Genomic DNA, 17,704 nt, shown 5'->3' with positions numbered 1-17,704 from the left:
AGAGGGCAGGTGGGGCTTCTCCTCTGTCCCGGGGACCCTTCCAGGGAATGCTGCGTGCTCACGTTTTCTAATTCCCAACTGCCCTGTCCACTCCTCCACCTACTGAAGCATGGTTTTTGTCACACATTTGTGATATAATAAAAAACATTCATTCGTCTGCTCCCAATTCCCAACACGGGACCCCGAAATCCCTTGAAATCTCTAGGTGGTAAGAGCATGTTGGTTGGAATAAGATGACTGGGCATTGCTTCAGGCTGCGGGGTGGTCAGCAGAAGCTTGGAACCTCCAGCCCTACCCCACATCCTCCGGGAGGCGGGAGGGGCTGGAGATGGAGTTAGTGATGCATCGTGCCTATGTGAGGAAGCCCCTATAGAGTTCCCAGCAGTCGGGGCTCAGGGAGCTCCCAGGTGGGGGCACCCCAACTCCACGGGGTCCCCCCAGACCTCACCCCATGTGCATCTTCATCCAGCTGTTCATCTGTATCCTGTCTCATAACCTGCATCATGGCATGAACTGGTATGTGTGAGGGTTTCCCGTGAGCCTCTAGAGCAAGTCACTGAACCCTAGGAGGGGGTGGTGGGAGCCCCAACTTACAGCCACCAGGTCAGCAGCACAGGGGCTGGACGTGCGGCTGGCGTGTGGGCGGCACCTGTGGGGCTGTGGCATTTGCCCCCCACACAGCGGGACTCCCAGCTGCCCCCAGAGATTGGCCAGTGCAGGGAATCTGCACAGTTGGTGTCAGAGGTGCTGGGAGCAGGAAGCGTTTGCTCCTGGTACGTCTCTCCGAGGCAGCATCCCGAGGAGGACCCATGGAGTCCGGGGCTCTGGCCCACGGGCCTGGGTGGGACTGGTCTCCTCCTTTCTGCTTGAAACTGCTTCCCCCTTGGCCTTGGCTGAGTGCTGCTCTGCTGAACGCTTCCTGGGATCTGCCCTCCACTACCCAGGCCCTCTCCTGCATCGTGCGACGCTTCCTCGAGTGCCAGCCCCCTGGCTCACGGGGCGGTTTCCTTCCTAAACGTGTGCTCCAGGCCGGTGTAGCCAGCGGTGAGGCCGTGTGCGGAGCGGGGGTGGGCCGGCCCGACCCTCAGAACCCCGCGCGTCTCCCACTGGCCTGCCGTGGAATCTAGGCCGGGGCTCTGCCCGTGGGCATACGAGGTCACGGGAGGAGCAGGGCCGAGCCTGTGGCTGCTACTCTGTCTCCAGCTTTTATCTGCAGGCTGTGGAGACCAAGGCAAACTTGGCTGTGGCAGCCGATCACACTACAGTTTAAATACTGGAACAATCCTAGAGCTTGCCTGTAGAAGACTTCTAGGATGCGGATCATTACAGAGCAGAAAGGCCAGCAGTTGATGAGATGAGGCCAAACAGTCCCAACAGATGTTGCACCTGAGCTGCCATCCAAAGGGTGTTCTCTCGCCCCTGGTGCCCCTCATCCCACCTGCTCCAGAGAGCTCCAGCTCCTGGACCCGTCCTCCACCTGCGGGGCAGCAGGCCCTACGGATGCCCAGGACTTCTATGTCCACCAGAGGGACCTCTGCACCCAAGGAGCACTCGCCCTCCTTTCCCCCAGTGACTTCCAGGACTCCGTATGTCCCTGTATGGCTCTCTTCCTTCTGTTTGGAACCCTCCAGCCCTACTGTTAACTTAATTAAATGAGGTGGGGGCGCCTGCCCGGCTCAGTCGGTAAAGCAGGCAACTGTTGATCTCGGGTTGTGAGTTCAAGCCCCAAACATGAGGTGTAGAGATTCTTTAAATAAATAAATCATTAAAAAATACCGTAGGATGAGGTGTTTACTCACTAGAATGAGGATGTACTGAAGCCTGCAATACCGGGAGTTGACAAGTCTGTGGAGAAAGTAAAATCTTCATGCCTTGGTTAGGGGAGTGCCTATGAGTTTGGTTTTTTCTTAAAGATTTTATTTACTCATGAGAGACCCAGAGAGAGGCAGAGACACAGGCAGAGGGAGAAGCCGCGGGGAGCCTGATGTGGGACTCGATCCGGGATCACGACCTGAGCCGGAGGCAGAGGCTCACTACTGAGCCCCCAGCAGATAAGCCCCTACGGGGGTCTTATCTGGAACAGTCTGCAGTGTCTCGTACCTTGAGCTGACACTGAGCATCTGGCTCAGGGTTTCCAGTCCCAGGCGTTCACCCCAACTAAATAAAAATGTGTGTCCACTGAAGTCTTGTAGGAGAATTAGCTTGGCCGCTTTCTTTGGAGGAGCCGCAGCTGGAGACAACACAGCCGCCTGTGGACACATGAATCCTGTTCTATTCATACAACGGGCTGCTACTCAGTAATAGAAATGGAAAATACTGATAAATCTGCAAACGTTATGCCAAGTGAAAGGGGTCAGACACACGGGAATGTGCGTTCCTAGTGACAGGGGTCGTGACCCAGAAGCAGTGCCTGGTGGTGATCCCGGTGACCAGTGACCCCGGTGACCTAGGGAGCTGGTGGGCCCCTGGGGCGGTGACCCCGGTGACCTAGGGAGCTGGTGGGCCCCTGGGGCGGTGACCCCGGTGACCGGGGGAGCTGGTGGGCCCCTGGGGCGGTGACCCCGGTGACCTAGGGAGCTGGTGGGCCCCTGGGGCGGTGACCCCGGTGACCGGGGGAGCTGGTGGGCCCCTGGGGCGGTGACCCCGGTGACCGGGGGAGCTGGTGGGCCCCTGGGGCGGTGACCCCCGGTGACCGCGGGAGCTGGGGGCCCCTGGGGCGGTGACCACCGGTGACCGCGGGAGCTGGGGGCCCCTGGGGCGGTGACCCCGGTGACCGGGGGAGCTGGTGGGCCCCTGGGGCGGTGACCCCGGTGACCGGGGGAGCTGGTGGGCCCCTGGGGCGGTGACCCCCGGTGACCGCGGGAGCTGGGGGCCCCTGGGGCGGTGACCCCGGTGACCGGGGGAGCTGGTGGGCCCCTGGGGCGGTGACCCCGGTGACCGGGGGAGCTGGTGGGCCCCTGGGGCGGTGACCCCCGGTGACCGCGGGAGCTGGGGGCCCCTGGGGCGGTGACCCCGGTGACCTAGGGAGCTGGGGGCCCCTGGGGCGGCCCTGGGGCGGCGCGGGGAAGGCAGGGAAGCCGCGGGCCGGGACTGGGGTGCTGTGGGCCGTGGGAGCTGGCGCAGGTGCAGGCGCAGGGCGCAGGCCGCAGCAGCAGAGGGCACGCCAAGGTCGTGGCAGGTCGTGGCCCGGGTGTTGGGCCCCAGGACCCTTGAGTTTTCCGTGGCGCGGAGGCGGGGGCCTGCCCTGGGCTCTCGGGAATGGATTCCCGCGTCCCCCCGCCCGGCGGGCACAGCCTCGGGGCCCTGACCGCGGCTCCCCTCCGCAGCGGCACCCGGGGGCGTCCCGTCAGCCTCGATCTGAAGCGACGTCGCCCTCAGGCCCAGGGTCCCGCGTCCGTCCCTCCCTCCTCGGCTCCGCGGCGCGGGGCGGGAAGCGGGCGGGGCCTCGCGTCCAGGAGCCCGCCCCGCCGCGGCCGCTCGTGCCCACCCAGGTGCCCTCCCCGTCCCCCGTCCCCGTCCCCCGTCCCCCCTCCCTCCCAGGGCGGGGCGAGCGACGAGCAGCGCCCCCAGCTGAAGCCCGCGGGCGGCGGTCCCGGCTCCCGAGTCCTCCCGTCGGAGGAGAGCGCGACCCGGCCCCGGCCACGACTCCCGACGCCCCCGCGGCCCGCGGCGGCACTTCCGGTTCCGCCTTCCGAGGCCCGCCCCCCGGGCCGGCGCGCCCAATCCGGGCCAGGCGCGCTCTGGCTGCTGCCAATCAGGGACTGCGTCCTCCGGGACCGGGTCTGAGGAGGCGGCCCCGGGGGGGGGGAGGGGCGGGGAGCCGCGCGGGGCGGGGGGTCGCGGGGAGGGAGCCGCGCGGGGCGGGGGCGGGGAGGGGGAGGGGTCGCGGGGCGGGGGCGCGGGGGCGCTGCCCAGGTGTGCGGCTGGGTGACCGCCCCGGCACCACCTGGAGCCCCGTGGCCCCACCGCAGGTGCAGCGCCCGCCGTGCACCCCGTGGCCCAAGGCGACGATCCGGGGGACCGGGAGCTGCCGACCACCCTGCTCCCCTCCCCGGCCGCCTCCCCGAGGCTGCTCTCCCGCCCCCGCACCCCACCCAGCTCCTCCGCACCTTCCGCGGGCCTCGACTTACCCGTCCGTCCCTTTCCTGAGTTGCCCCGGGGAAGCTTCTTTGCCTCCCGGAGCCCAGAGTCTGTCTGCCGGGCGGGCCGTGAAGCCTGAGGACGGAGACGGGAGGGAATGCGGGGGCGGCGGGGGTCAGGGAGGTGCGCAGGGAGGTCCCCGGGCCGGGCCGCAGCACAGGGAGCAAGGCCCCAGGCCGGGCGGAGAGCGCTCAGCACCGGGGAGGGATGGCCCCTGAGGCGCCGGCAGGGCCAGGGAGGCCGAGGGGCACGAGGGGGACGATGCCCTCAGGGAGGCCGCCCCCCCCGCCCCCCCCCCGGGTGGGTTATGGCAACCCAGTGACCAGCGAAAATCCTCACCTTCTTGACCAAGTCCCGTGAGGAAGGCGGGCGAGGTGTGCACCGAGGCACCCAGGTGCCCTGCTGATTCAATTCCTTTGCTAGTTATGGGTCTGTTCACATTTTCGATTTCTTTCTATTTCAGTTTTGCTCGTTTGCACATTTCTAGGGATTTGTCCATTTCTTCCAGGTCTCCCAGTTTGTTAGCGTATAATCTTTCATAGTATTCCCTTATAATTGTCTTATTTTTCTGGTGTTGATTGTGATCTCTCCTCTCTCATTTGTGATTTAATTTAGAGAAGGTCCCTTCTCTTTACTTGTTGATGAGGCTGGCTAGGGCTTGATCCATTTTATTAAGTATTTTGAAGAGCCGGCTCTTAGTTTCGCTATTCCATTCTACTGTTTTGTTGTTTCTGTATTGTCTATTTCTGCTCTCATCTTTATTATTTCCCTTCTGCTGCAGGCTTTAGGCTTTGTTGCTGTCCTTTTCCAGCTCCCTTAGGTGTAGGGTTAGGTCGCGTATTGGAGACTTCTTGTTTCTTGAGGTAGGCCTGTATCGCTATGTACTTCCCTCTTAGGACTGCCTTTGCTGCATCCCAGAGGTTTGGAGAAATATGTTTTCATTTTCATTTGTTTCTATATATTTTCTAAATTTCCTCTTTAATTTCCTGGTTGCTCCATTCGTTCTCTAGTAGGATGTTCATAATCTCCACGTATTTTTGGTCTGTCCAAACTTTTTCTTGCTCTTGAATTTGAGTTTCATAGTGTTGTGGTCTGAAAATGTGCATGGTATGATCTCAATCTTCTTGTACCTGTTGAGGGCTGATTTGTGGCCCATGATGTTCTGGAGAACATCAGAACTCTCTGTTCTGGAGAGTGTCCCATGTGCACTTGAAACGAATGTGTATTCTGCTGCTTTAGGATGAAATGTTCTGACTCTATCTGTTGAGTCCCTCTGGCCCAGAGAGTCAAGGCCATTGTTCCTCTGTTGATTTTTGCGTGGATGATCGTAAGTGGGTGTTAAAATCCCCTGTCATTGTATTATTATCAATGAGTTTCTGTATGTTTGTTGTTAATTGGTTTCTATATTTAGGTACTCCCATGTCGGTGGCATAAATATTTACAGTTGTTTGATCTGATAATCAGATAGAGATTGATAGTCTTCTTAATTATGAAATAATGCCCTTCTTCATCTCTTCTTACAGTATTTGTTCTTTCTTTTTTTAACTTAAAGATTTTATTTATTTATTCATGAGAGATATACAGAGAGAAGCAGAGGCAGAAACATAGGCAGAGGGAGAGGCGGGCTCCCCAAGGGAAGGCCAATGTGGGACTCTATCCTGGGACCCGGGAATCACACCCTGAGCTGAAGGCAGATGCTCAACCACTGAGCCACTAGGTGTCCCCAGTGTTTGGTTTCAAATCTAGTTTGTCTGATAGAAGTATGGGTCCTCCAGCTTTCTTTTTATGTCCATTAGCGTGATAGATGATTTTCCATCCCCTGACTTTCAATCTGCTGGTGTCTATAGGTCTAAGGTGAGCGTCTGTAGGCAGCATATACATGGATCTTGTTTTTTTTTTTTTTAAAGATTGTATTTATTCATGAAAGAGAGAGAGAGGCAGAAACCTAGGCAGAGAGAAAAGCAGGCTCCCCACCAGGAGCCCGATGTGGGACTTGATCCCTGACTCCAGGATCACACCCTGAGCCACCCAGGAATCCGGATCTTGTTTTTTTAATCCACTCTGATGTCCTATATCTTTTGTTTGGAGCATTTGTTCCATCTGCATTCAGAGTGATTATCGAAAGAGATGAATTTAGTACCTTTGTGTTACCGGTAGAGTTGGTGTTTCTGGCGATGTTCTCTGGTCCTTTCTAGTCTTTCTAGTCTTTCTAGTCTTTGTTGGTTTCGGAGGAGATGCATCTGCGGGTCAGAGGCGGGGTCTGGCCTCCTGCAGGCGGCGCTGTGCTGCCCCCGAGCCTCGAGCCTCGGCGCTGAGGGCGGGATGCGGATGCGGGCGGGGGCGCCGGGTCCCCTGGGCCGGGAGCTGAGCATCCCGCCCCCCGGTCTGCAGGGGCCTCTGCAGAGGAGCCCCCGGGCCCCGGCCCCGGGCCTCCGCCGCTTCTACAGACCCTGCGTTCACCCTGCCTGCGGCCCAGCTTCTTTGTTTTTTGATCTCGAACAAGTGACTGAGTTTCAAACCTCCAAGTTTTAGGGACTGCCCTGGGGGAGACCCGTGCTCCTCCCACCCGGGAGGGTCTCCTCCCACTTCTGGCCTTTGCTGGCCCGGCCCAGGGACACGGCCCCGTGACTGCACAGGGGTTTGCAGTTTGTGGTCACACAGGGCAGACAGCTGGCCCTAGTCCCGCGGCTCTCGGCCGGGGTCCCCACTCCTGGGCCTGGGAACCGTTGGTGCCACCGTCCTTGGGACCCCGGGGACCCTGAGCCCACCCTGTCGCTCCAGGGGCTGCCCCCCACTTCGCCTCCTGAGCACCGTCAAGGCCGGCGTGTCCCCCACTGTAGCAGACTTCTGGAAGCTCTGACTTTGTGCTCTGCTGCTTCTAATACTGTGCGTAGACCGGTCAGCTGGCTCCCTGCCCCTGTGGGATCCGGGGCTGTGTCTCCCCCAGACCGACCGATTGATTTTCTTTTTAAGATTTTATTTTTCTGTCATCTCTACACCCACATGGGGCTTGAACTCCACCCCAAGAACAAGAGTTGCGTGTTCTTACGAACCACAGCGAGTGGCCAGGCTCCCTTTGATTGATTGATAGGTAGTAATTGAAGCCGACGTGCTGCCTGTGTCAGGGCAGAAACTGAGCCCCCGCGTCGAGGTGCGGTGGAGTCATTGGGACCTTGATCGATGTTAAAGAAAGCAGAGCCTCCCCGGGAGCCCAGGGAGTGGGGCCCACACACGTGACAAGTTGGCCATTTCCTTGACCAGGAGTCATTTGCCTGCCGATTTATTTAAATTGCTATTCAATGGCGAAGGTCGTTCTAGGATGGGGATACAGCGAGAACGTTCCGGGTTCGGAGGTAGCTAAAGCTCCCCCGTCATGGACTTGATGTCCCAGTTGGGTGCAGAGATAGGCGAGCCAGCAAAGAGATGAGAAACATGGCCTTGGGGTGCCTGCCGGCCTGGTCGGGGGACCTTGATCTCAGGACTGTGAGTTTGAACTCCATGTTGGGTGTAGAGAGGACATAAAAATAAAATCTTTAACAAATAATAAATGGATGAACTAACAAAGCATGACATCGAAGGTGAGTGCTCACTTCAGGACAAACCTCAAAGCGGACTATGTCTAACCTGCGACCTGTCCTTGATCGCCCCGCTTGCACTCCTTGGCCCAGATGACGTCCTCCACGAGGGACGGTCCCGCCCGAGTGGGAGTGGGCTTCCTTCCCTGTAAGGCCCGTGCCTCCCCTCGTTCTGCAGGAGAGAAGAGCCGGGAAGGCACGAGCTCGGGGGATCAGCATAAACCTTGGCAATGGTCCTTCCCGATCCCGGGAACCAGAGCTCGGCCTCCTTTTGGGACCCGACGTCGTAAAGAAGCCCATGTGGTCAGTGGCTTGGATGCAGGGTGGAGGCCGAAGGAGAATCAGGAAGAACAAAATAGTGGGGAAACCAGAAGCTGAAAGGAGAGGAGGACAGATGTCAGCATCCGGAGACTTTGCGGGGACCCGGCGTCCTTTCCCAGGAGGGGCCCCCCTCTGTAGGGTGCTTCCCGCCGCCCCGCACTCCCCGTCGGCACCCACAGGCACATCCCCGGGCCTCCAGCGCCTCTGCAGCCGTGGTCTGGAGCGTCCTCCCTGTGTCCTACCAGGGACCCCAGCGTCGTGTCTGTAACCGTCCGGCTGCTGTCTGACAACAATCGGGGGATTCCGACGTTTGTTGGGTTTGGGGTGTGTGTGTGTCTGTCGCCGTGCCGCGATCTGATCCTCGGGCCGTGTCGTCCTGACGCCGAAACGGTTGAAACACCATCATTTCTGGTGCTGGCGCTGGGCGGCTAGCTGGGTTCTCCTGGCCGACCCGGGCTCCCTCGTGCCGTGCTGTCCTGCCGGAGGTGGAAGGTCCGGCTCGGCCACATTCCCGTGGGTGGCAGTGGGTCCCTGCCGAGCGCCGGCTGCTTCTCTTCTCCCTGATGCCTCTCCAGCGGGGATCCAGACCTCGGGGCCGCCCTGGGGGGAGCTCCTGAGGAGCCAGCTGCCCATGGGGGGAGCCCTGGGGCTGCCTGTGTGTGGGAGTCAGGGTGGGGATGGGGTTGGGGTCCCTCGGTCCCCTGCGCTGCCTGCCCCCAGGCCGAGCCCCACGCTCACCCAGCCCCTACTCTCTAGGGCGTGCAGGGTGCCCTCCACACTCTGGCGCGAGAGATCCAGCAGCACCAGGTGTGCACGCTGAGCCCGCCCGGTGAGGGTGGCCCAGGTGTGAGAGCTGCAAGGGCCTGCTGTCCTGACATCCCCTCCGGGGCCACGCTGACCGCCCCGTGGGCCCTCTGTGCCCCAGGGAGGGGAGGAAGCGCCCCAGAGCCCGGGCAGCCCAGGCCCCCTGGACAGAGGGAGCACAGACCTCCCAGGGCGCTTAGCACAGACCCTGGTGACCTGAGGCTCTCCGGCTGTCACTCTGTCCCAGGCCCGTCCTGGCCGCGGGCACAGGCTGTGTTGCAGTAGAGTCTGTGGGGTCCTGACCCTGGCATCTGGCTGCCCCTGGAAGGCACGTGGGGATGTCAGCTGTGTGTGCCTGGCGGAGCCCCTGCAGGGGCTGGTCGGGGCCTGGGCGGTGCCCCTCCTCCTCTCTGGGGGTGTCTCCGCACCCCATGCACAGAGCTCCGGGAGACGCAGAAACGAGCCGGCCGTGCATTTTCACACAACAACACTTTATTGAACTTGCAACAGCAAACAGGGGCTCAGAGCCGAGGGTGCGCGCCTTCCCCTGGGAGACCTTCCTGTCCTTAGAGGAAAGCGGGAATCCCACAGGGGTGCGGGTGCTGGAGTCCCCCACCTGGGAGCCTGTGTGGACTCGACTCCGGGTGGGGGCGCGTGTCCTGAGGTTGGGACATTGAGAGGCGATTCTGGGGACAGCAGGGCTGACGTGGACCTGCGGCCCATGGGCTCCTGTGCTGGGTCCCCGCAGGGCAGCTGGACCCCAGCCTCGAGCCCCCTGGGGCCGGGTGACTGACTGCTGGAGCCCCAGCACGTGGAGGAGCCTGCCTCCTGGTGTGGGTGCGGGTGGGGCCCACGGGCCTGCCCCTGCTGCCCTGCCCTGGGGTGTCCCAGGATCCCCAGGGCTGCCCTAGGTCAGCGACCTGGATCTGTGGGGCACGCCCAGGGCCCAGGACCGGCCACATCCGGCTGTGAGAGGGCTCGCTCAGCCTGGGGCCAGAACGCAGGCCTGGCCAGGGCCCCAGGGCGCTGGATCCCATTAGTGCTGGGCCTACGGGGGGGCTCGAGTCGCCCCTGCCTCCACAGAGCCCGGGGCCAGGCCAGCCCAGGTCCCTCTGGGTCAGGGGCTGGTGTCCTGTGCGGGGGGAGCCGCCCTCCAGGAGGGACAGCAAGACGAGGCAGGGCACGGTGACGGCGGGCCAGAGCCTCCGGGCCTCCGGGCCCCCGCCCTCACCGCCACGCTCTGCCCCCGAGGCCCACGAGCATCGAGCTGCCCCGTGGACGCGGAGGGCAGAGGGTCCCGGGCCTGTGCAGGGCAGCGGGCTCAGCGCCTCCCTGGCTCTGCCCTGGCTGTGCCCGTCACTGCCCAGCGAGGGGCACGAGCTGCAGTGGCCGCGGGGCAGGAAGGGTGTCCTGGGCCCGACAGTGTCGTCCCTAGGGGTCTGGGGGAACCCCGTGATGGGAGTCCCAGGGGTGCTCCAGGGCCTGGTCCGTCGCGGGGCCTCTGGGGTGGCCCAGGCAGGTGCCGAAGGGAAGGGGACCCCGTTTTTTGTCTTGAAGCCCACAATGTCCGGGGGCTGCCTGCCTGCACCGTCTTGTTGCACTGGGAGGGTGGGGAGGGAGCTCCAGCGCTGGGGGGAAAGTTGGACCATGGCCTGGCCGGGACGGGGTCTGGGCGGCTCAGGCTGGGTGGCTGGGCCCGGGGAGGCCTGCTCCTCCACCCTGGTCGGTGTCTCAGAGGCCGGAGAAGGGAGGAGAGGCCCGGGCACCGGGGACACTCGCTCCAGGCCCAGGGGCCTCGTGGGGAACTCCTCAGGTCCCGCTGGAAAGAGGCCGACGGGGTCAGCGTCTCCAGCAGGCTGTGTGTCCCCCGCTGGGGGTCCTGGGGGTCCTCATGGCTCCTGCGTGGCCCCCCAGCCTGACCCTGCAGGCTGCAGTGGGTGCCCGCCCGCCCAACCCTGGCCTGGGTTCCCTGAGGCTGGAGCAGAAGAGGAGAGCCCCAGAGATGAGGACGGGGGCCCTGGGGGCTCTGTCCCCTGTGGGCGGCCCCAGCAGGCCGAGTTGGGAGGGGCCGGGGCCCTGAGCCCACCTGGGGGGGGGCAGGTCGCACCGCATCCTCCGGAGCTGGGTCACGGAGGCCCGAAGGTGTCTGAGCACCGACTCGTCCTCCAGGGCCCAGGGCTGGGCCAGAGAGTCCTGGAGGAACTCCCGGAGCCCTTCCAGGGGCAGCTTCAGGAGGCGCTCTGGGCGGTCGGCGAGAGTCAGTGGCTGGGGTCCTGCTATGCCCAGGAGCGCCGTGGGTAGTGCGCTGGCCGGGGTGGGCCCCTGCCCGCTGCTCCTCTCAGGGAGCCCTGCTGCACCCGCCTGCCCCGCCGTCCCCCCGCCCCAGGTCTGGGTGCTGCTTAGAGCACAGGGTCACCGCCCCTGCCCCCCACCCCCGGCACACCTGGGCTCCCAGGGGCTCACTTACTCCTGTGTACCTTGAGGATGGTGTAGGCCATGGCCGTGAGCACCCTCTCCCCATCGAGTACGTAGGCATCCCACAGCTTCAGGGTGAGCGGGAAGGGGGTCTAGGGGACAGCGGGGTGGGAGGAGCGGCCTGAGCAGGGCCCCTGGGGGGCTCGGCTGGGGCTAGGCTAGGCCTGCCATCTGCCCCCCGGCTGCCTCCGACGGGGCCCCACAGCCCCCCTGTGCGTGCCCTCCTCCCAGGGAGATCAGGACTCCCAGCCGCTCCGGGCTCCCACCCCGGCCAGCATCTCCCGCACCCCTGGGGGCACAGACTCTGCCCACACTTGACGACACCACGCCTTGAGAGGACCGCAGGCTGGCCGCCCGATGGGCGGGGGCACCCGTCCACACCCCAGGCTGACCCGGCCTCCCCCGGGGGAGCTGAGGCAGAGACAGCCCGCCCCCCGGAACCTCGTCCAGGGACCCTCTGGGCTTCTCCAGGGTGGGGCTGAGCTGGGCCCTCCCCGGGGGCAGGGGGCAGGTCCGGGAGTGGGGGTCCCGGGGGGGCCTTACCTGGCCGAGGAAGCACTGCAGGAACCATTTTGGGGTGTAGATGCTGGTGGACATCTGCTCCTCGTCCTGGTGGGAGGGCAGGAGGTGCTCAGGCCCCACGCCGCGGCCCCTGGAGCCAGGTGGACACGCTCCCCACGGCCCAGCCCAGCCTCGAGGGCGCCCCCGGGCCCCAGGGGGAGGAACGTGACCCCAACTCTGGGCAGCTCGGTGGGAGGGCCTTGCCCCCCACCCCCTGCCCCGGGCCCCAGGGACAGAGCCTCAGGAGCTCCCACTCAGAGAGCTGAGTGGGAGGAGAGCTCTTTGGAGGACGCGCTCGTGATGAGCCTGGAACCTGAGGAGCTTCGGGAAGCCCGGGACGAAGAAACCTGAGAAGGCCCCAGGCCCCCACGGTCAGGGCCTCCTCCTGCACCAGGCGGGGTGGGGGGTGTCTGGGCAGGGGCCTCCCCCCACGCCCTGACCCCCGTGTGCCCACCGCCCTTGGAGCCCTGACTGGACCCGCTCTTCCCAGAGGGCAGGGCTGCCTCCCAGGCTGGGGGCGCAGGGCCCAGGGACCCCCGTCCTCACAGAGACCCCGCGGGGCGTGGGCTGGGGGCTGAGGCCCGGCTGACCCAGCACCCTCTCTCCTGTAGGGGCTGCCGCGGGGACAGGAGGGTCCCCAGCCCCGAGGGGCAGTGGGTGCAGGCCACGGGGAGGGTGATGGGCGTGCACGGCCCTCTGTGGGGCTTGGGGGTGAGGCTGGGGGCTCCCGGGAGGGGGAGACGCTGCCCCCTGGGCCCTGTGTGGCCGTGGGCTGGCAGGGGGGCCTGGGGTGCAAGCAGGCAGCCGGGCGGGAGGCTGGGGGAGCAGCGGGAGTGCGAGCCCGGCCTGCAGATGGTGGGGCGGGTGGCCGTGGCTCTGGGACCCCGAGGCCACCGGGGAGGCGGGGCCCTTGCCCGTGGGGGGGGCGGGCTGGGGGGTCCCCTCCTGCCCCCCGGTGCAGCAGTCTGCAGGGAGGCCCTCCTGAGCTCCCCTCCCGCCCGGCGGCCCGGCGGGCCCCTACCGTGCATGGTGTGCCTGTCGTCGGTCATCAGCTGGGCCAGCGCCCAGAAGGCGCCCTCCTCAGGCAGGAACATGAGGAGGATGGCCACGATCTCGCTCATGCCCTGGCAGTAGCCCACCTCCTGCAAGAGCCAGAACCCCACGGAGGGCGTGTGCCCCGAGGCCCCCTCTGAGCCCTCCCCGCGGGCGTCAGGCTCCCCCGGCTCCCTCACAGCCCGGGCACCCGGAGGGGGCTCCCAGAGGGCGGGAGGGGGGGCAGGTGAGGGCCACCCGGACAAGCTCGGGTGTCAGCACCCCAGGCCCCACTACCGAGCCCTGCAGCCGCCGTGCCAGGGCCCCCAACCTCAGACCAGCAGGAAGGGCCTCCGTGAGCTGTGCCAGGCTGCAGGGGACCCGCCAGGTCTGGAGACCCCCCGGAGGGCAGGTCGGGGTCCTGACTGTGGCCCCTGGCAGGTCCCACGAGGGGAGCTGGGCCAGGACACCCCGTGGGGCCGGGGAGCGTGTGAGCTGGGGTCCTCGGGGACCCTTCTGGAATGCGCCGTGGAAGGGGGCGGCCTCCTGGGCACCTCGGCCTCGTGCCCTTCAGGGGAGTGGGAGCCTTCCCTGCCCGGGTTCTTGTCAGTAGTGCTGTCTGTCAGGGTCCAGACCCGAGCTCTAGGACGGCCGCGGTGCATGCGGGGGCCCCGGGCAGCCCCGGCCCTCGGGCAGGCCGGCCCTGCCTCTCCTGGGAGGTCTGCACCCCGCCCCCTGCCCGTCCCGGAGGAGAGAGACCCTCCCCGGCATCTCGGGGCCGTGGAGCTGGGGCCCTCCCTGACTGTGAGTCCCGCTGGTCACCAGCCCTCAGGACAAGGCCGCCCGCGGGGCAGGAGGCGGGGGCAGGGACACTCACGGTGTCGTACACCTAGTAGGCCGCCAGCACGTGGAACAGGGCTCACTGCCTAGGAGGGGGGACAGCAGGGGGCTCTGCTCAGTCAGCCCCCACCCAGCGAGGCCGCCGAGGTGCCGACACCCGCCCCGCAGGCCCCGCGGCCCGCAGGGCCCCTCCGCGGGGGCCGATCTCTGGGGTCAGGTCTGCACACGGGGACAGGCAGCGACCTCACACGTGCAGCGTGCCGGGGGTTAAGTGCACCCTGGGGTGTCCGACGCCTCCGAGCGGCTCCCGCCGTGGGGTGTGCAGCTCCGGGCTGCCCCAGTGCCGCCAGCGCCCGCAGCCCACCCCCTGCACGCCCCCTGGGAGCCAGCGCTCCCCCTGCCCCGGTCCCCGCAGCCCCTGACCCCTCTCCTCCCCTGCCCTGGCCTGGCCTGGCCCCGTGTCCCGGGAACACCACCAGCCCCACGTGGCCCCTGCCCCGAGCCCATGCAGCCGGGGCGTCCGTGGCCCTAAGCGCACCCTCACGCCTTCCCAGGTGTCCCTGGGCTGGACTCTGTCGGGGGGACCCCGGGCCCGCCCATCCCAGGGCATCTCGGGGCTCCAGGTCTGAGCTGCCGTGAGGAGAGCAGGGAACGTCGTGCAGGTGTGACCCCGATACAGGCTGCGAACCCCTGGGATCACTATCTGAGCACGGGGGGGGGGGGTACGGGGTGTGGCCCCCTCAGCACTGCCAGGAGCCGCCCGCTGCCCTCCCGCACAGCGGCCTGAGTCTGCACGCTGGCTCTGCGGCCCCCGGGCCGGGCTGCTGGAGGCCTGCTCCCCCTGGGCGGGGGTCACAGGTCAGCCTGACCCGGCCGCGCTCTGAGGGCCGTGGGGGCCCCAGGGGGCAGCAGGTTCCCTGCAGGGAGGAGCACCTAGTTCTCGTGGGGAGACAGTCCGAGCGGCCCCCCGGGAAGCCCAGCCACCCTTGCCTGGTGGCTCTCCAGCCCCGCCCCTGGCGCCCCTACAGGTCACCCTTGGGGTCCCGGGCTCCCACACACCCCGCCGGCTGCACGCAGAGGTAGTTGCACCCTCTGCTCCACCCACCTGCACCCCCTGTCGGGGTCTCCTTGCCTTCCCCACCTCCCCGCAGCCCCTGGGGACTCTACGGGACACCCGGGCTTCTGACGGGAGCAGGCCATCCAGAGAACCCCAAGGTGGCCGGGGAGGCTGAGCATGTCCCACAGGGGGCAGCTGCACCGCGTCCTTGTTGGGGGGGGGCGGGACCGATAGTGTAGGGGTGGGGGTCTGGGGGTGTGGGGGATGGTGTGGGGGGTGATGTAGGGGGATGGCGTGTGGGCCGTGGTTGAGGGGATGGGGTGGGGGGCTGCGGACACAGGGCACCCCCTTTGCTAAGGTGCACACGGAGACGTCTACAGATAAAGGCGACCCCAGTCTGGGGTTTGCTGTGACCCCTGCCCCTGCCCCTGGGGCCCCGTGTGCTCAGCGCAGGGCCTGCCTGGACCGGGGCGGCATCTGGGGGTCGTCATGCTATGTGTGCTCACCAACTGCAAATTGTCTAAGATAAAATGCCCAGAATTCAGAAGTACATAAAGCACCGAGGGTGGGTGTCACCCTGACCTGTCCGACCCTCGTCGGGTCCATGTGTCCCGGTCCAGCCGCGGCCATGCACCCTGGCCCCCAGGTCCCCTTACTGCCTCCCACGCCCCTACCCCAGCCCCCTGCTCTTCACGGGGCCGCCCCTCACCCCCTTGGGGTTCAGCTCAGATGGTGACCCCTGGAGGCCCCGTCCTGGGGCCTCCCCATCCCCAAGACCCTGGGGGTGGGGGCACGGGGGTCATCCCCAGCACCCTACCATGTGGCAGTGTGTTGTTTGCTGCCGTCACTCCCCCCGGCCTCGGAGACCCCGTGTCCCCTGCACAGAAGCCCCCGGGCCTCTCCTGGGCCCCCGAACCCTGCTGGCCCAGCAGCCTCACCCGACCCCGTAGCAGTCCCAGAACATGGTGTGACTGCGGAACATGCGGTTGACGTCCAGGTCGATCTGCATGATGTCCCAGGAGGAGACCAGGGCCGCCTCCTTCATTTCCTGCGGGGAGACCCCAGGAGGAGGAGCCGGCGTCAGGGACACAGACCCCGACCTGTCAGCAGCTGCCGTCCTGGGCAGGGAGCCCTGGGGCCACCATGGGAGTGTGTCCTGCAGGAACCTCCACCCTTCCCCTGGGAGGCCAGGGATGGCGGGAGTGTCCACCATGCCCGTGGGGCCTGCGTGAGGGCCTGTGCCCAGCTGTTGTGGGCGGGGAGGGGACTGAGGGTCAGCCCTGGACAGGGAGGGGACATGGAGGATCAACCCGGGTGGGGAGGAGACATGGGGGGTCAGCCCGGGTGGGGAGGGGACACGGGGGTTCAGCCCGGGTGGGGAGAGGACATGGAGGGTCAGCCCTGGGCAGGGAGGGGACCAAGGGTCCAAGGGGAGTGGACGGGTCCCACCTGGTATTTCCCGGCATTCCTGGCCTTAACCTGGTCGACGTTCAGCAATCGCAGCCACACCTGTCCCCGCACCTGGGGCGGGACCCCCCTTGTAGACCCGGCCTCGCAGCTGCGGGGAGGAAGGCAGTGCTGGTGAGAGGGGCCCAGGGCGGCCCCTTGGAGCCCAGGGGGCGCGAGGCATCTAGAAGGTTCTGGCTTTGGCTCCAGGGTGTCTGCGGAGAGGCTGGGTCTCCCTGGAGCTGGGCCCCGTCCCCCACAAGGAGCAGGGACCGTGGCCCCGACCTGACGCTCCCCCACCGCCGTCCCGGGGCCTGGGGAGGCTCGGGCTCCCAGCAGACTCTCCCCAGGCAGGGGGCTCCCCCGAGGATGGGGCAGGAGGACACTGAGGGCGGCCCCCCAGCCCCGTCAGGACGGAGAGCCCTCAGGGGCACCCAGCGCCCCACCTTCTCGCTGGGGAGGTAGCGGTCCCATCGCTTGAGCATTTTTATCCATTTGTCCGTGCGCCGGGTCTCCTGGCGGAGTTTCTGGAAGAGGACAAGCGGGGGCCGCAGGTGAGGCTCCAGCCGCGGGAGGTGGGCGCTCGGGCCGCGTCCAGTCCCCCGCAGGACCCGGAGGAGCCAGGAAGGCAACAGGGCCCCCCGCGGACCGCGTCTCCGGGTCTGGGGTGCGTTCCCGGCAGCCCGTGCAGCGCTAGGATGGGGGACTGGGGAGACGCCCGGGGATGTCCTGGGGGACGGGGTGCAGACAGCTGGCCCCAGCCCCCACCGACGTCCTGCCCGGGGCCCAGGATGGGCTCTCACCTTGGCCTCGCGGGGGCTGGGGCCGGGCAGCTCCTTGCCCTGGAAGGCAAGAGACACAGAGCCCTGAGGCCCCGGCCCCACCCACACCCACACATCCCCCACCCCGTCTGCACCCAGGGGCCTGGGGAGGGCAGGGCTCCTCCAGGGAGGGCAGGGGCTGCCAGCGGCCTGAGGGCGGGCGGGGGCGGCGTCTGGGGGGTCTGAAAAGGGTGTTTGCTGGTGGTGGGCTGGGCGGGGACCCCTCGGTGCCCCCAGGGGGTGACCTGCCCCCCTCCTCGATGGACCAGCCCGAGAGCTATCAGCATGGCCCGGGTGCCCCGTGACCGTCCCGCTGAGGTCCCCCCGCCTCCCCAGGGCCTGACTGCCCAGCGTCCAGCCGGCCTCCCCCTGCCCCCTGGCCGTCCCCCTGCTGTCCCCTCTGCCACCCTGGCCCATTTCACCTCCTGTCCTGTCGGAGCCCCCAAGCATGACCACCCCTGAGCCATCCCAGCAGCCACTGGGCCGTGAGCAGGGCTGAGGGGGCCCCACCTGGGGTCTCCAGCGTCCGTCAGGTTCTCGTGGGGCTGCTGACCCATCAGCCTCGTCCCCTGCGACCTAGGCCACTGGGCTGTCCCCTCCCTTGTTCCCGCCCAGGGTAGCTCCATCCTCCT

At 66.1% G+C, this 17,704-nt stretch overlaps 1 protein-coding gene across 1 annotated transcript in view; it reads right to left on the bottom strand.

The window, feature by feature from the left end:
• Window positions 1–4,373, bottom strand: part of ARHGEF10 (Rho guanine nucleotide exchange factor 10) — a 99,966-nt gene extending 95,593 nt beyond the window's left edge. Inside the window, exon 1 of the mRNA XM_072775770.1 lies at window positions 4,131–4,373. The gene's annotated coding sequence lies outside the window, so the exon portion shown is untranslated. The remainder of the gene's footprint in view (window positions 1–4,130) is intronic.
• Window positions 4,374–17,704: the final 13,331 nt, after the last annotated feature.

Source organism: Canis lupus, chromosome 15, assembly GCF_048164855.1.
Source record: "Canis lupus baileyi chromosome 15, mCanLup2.hap1, whole genome shotgun sequence".
NCBI lineage: Eukaryota > Metazoa > Chordata > Mammalia > Carnivora > Canidae > Canis > Canis lupus.
This window is presented reverse-complemented; position numbering and strand designations above follow the sequence as displayed.